The sequence below is a fragment of the Citrus sinensis genome, chromosome 1 (genome assembly GCF_022201045.2).
Source record: "Citrus sinensis cultivar Valencia sweet orange chromosome 1, DVS_A1.0, whole genome shotgun sequence".
Classification (NCBI taxonomy): Eukaryota; Viridiplantae; Streptophyta; class Magnoliopsida; order Sapindales; family Rutaceae; genus Citrus; species Citrus sinensis.
Genome location: NC_068556.1, coordinates 15,835,456 through 15,837,220, shown reverse-complemented (window position 1 = coordinate 15,837,220; position 1,765 = coordinate 15,835,456). Strand labels below are relative to the sequence as shown.

Below are 1,765 nucleotides of genomic sequence, written 5' to 3'. Positions count from 1 at the left end.
ATACGGATCCAGATACCCAAGTACGTCAATTTAATAGATTTTCTCTTCAATTTATTCTCTCAATTGCAATTCCAATTTTAGAATTTATTCTCGCCATTTTAATTTAAGTCTTAGCATATTCCAAATCATTTCCACCATAAATCCAACAACCATTTATAAAATTAATTCTATACACAATTAAAATCCACCTCCTCGTGGGATCGACACTCGTCACCATAGATCTATACTACAATAGATTCGTGCGCTTGCGAGTACATTAAAATTTGCACAACAAGTTTTTGGCGCCGTTGCCGGGGAGGTAAGTAATTTTAATTCATAGAATTAATTTTTGTGAATAATTTCTTTTATTTGTTTTCTTGTATTTTTTTTTATTATTAAAAAAAAAAAGAAAAAAAAAAGTGAATCTACATTTAAAGGTTAGTATTTCTTTTCTTTTTCTCTTCTTTAAAATTTTGTAATTTAATTTTCCATTTATTTTTCTTTGTAATTTTTTTGTTTATCTTATTAATTTAATTTTTAGTTAATTTCTTTCACGTATTTATTTTTGTGTATTTTGATAGAAAGGTTGTAATAGCGCAATAAGGTTAGTATCGTAATTTCTCCCTCTTCTTTATTTTTATTTGTTTTGTTCCCATCTTTATTTTTTGTTTTGTTTGCATCTTTATTTTTATTTTATTTATTTTGCATGCATGGTCGTAGGTCATTATTACCTAATCTTGAACCTATAGACCTTGAATTAGAAAAAACACTTCGCACACACAAACACGTTAAAAATAAAATGGATTTACAAGCACCACAGGAGAGGCCATTTAAGGACTATTTTAGTCCCTTAGCTAATTTGAGCACGTCATGCATAAGATACCCAAATGTAGCTGCTAGGAGTTTTGAATTAAAACCTAGTGTGTTAAATTGTCTCCCTACATTTTATGGCCTAGAAAATGAGGATCCATATAATCATTTGAATGATTTTCATGCCATTTGTCAAACATTCAAATATGAGAATTTTTCAGATGATGATGTTAAACTTAGACTATTCCCATTTTCTTTAAAAGATAGAGCTCGTTCATGGCTTAATACATTGCCTGCTAATAGCATTGCATCATGGGAACAAATGGTTACAAAATTTTTAAATAAATATTTCCCAGTACATAAAACCAATGCTATTCGCAGGGAAATCTCGGAGTTTACCCAGAGAGAGGACGAGCAATTTTTCGAAACATGGGAGCGATTCAATGGGCTACTCTTGAAGTGTCCACATCATGGGTACGAGAAATGGCACCAATGCCAATACTTTTTGGAAGGATTATTGCCGAATGTGCAAGAATGGCTAATGGCAACGAGTGGAGGAGAGCTAATGTCAAAAAGTGCATCAGAGATTTGAGAATTCTTCCAGCGACAAGCAGATAATTCCCAACAACGGAGTCGATCACTCAGGACTACTAGAAGAATTAAAGGAGTGAATGAGGTTCAAATTGGCGAATCAAGTTCAGAAATTAAAGAAGTCAAAGCGATAATTGAAGGTCTCTCTCGACAAATAGCATCATTATCGACTGCTAAATCAACAGAGCCACATGACCATGACTCATACTCAGATCAAGCCAATGCCATAGGTGTAATGAGAAAGCCATCAAATTACAACCCATACTCCAACACATATAACCCTGGATGGAGAGACCATCCCAATTTTTCATGGTCTCAAGGATTCCAACAGAATGGACCAGCAGCTCCAGCTCCACCAATGCAACAAATTCCTCAAGTTCCTCAA

At 33.6% G+C, this 1,765-nt stretch overlaps 1 non-coding gene across 1 annotated transcript; it reads right to left on the bottom strand.

Moving 5' to 3' along the window:
* Nucleotides 1–1,162: 1,162 nt before the first annotated feature.
* Nucleotides 1,163–1,266, bottom strand: LOC127898790 (small nucleolar RNA R71). Its single transcript, XR_008050608.1, has one exon. It is a non-coding gene; the product is annotated as a small nucleolar RNA R71 (small nucleolar RNA).
* Nucleotides 1,267–1,765: the final 499 nt, after the last annotated feature.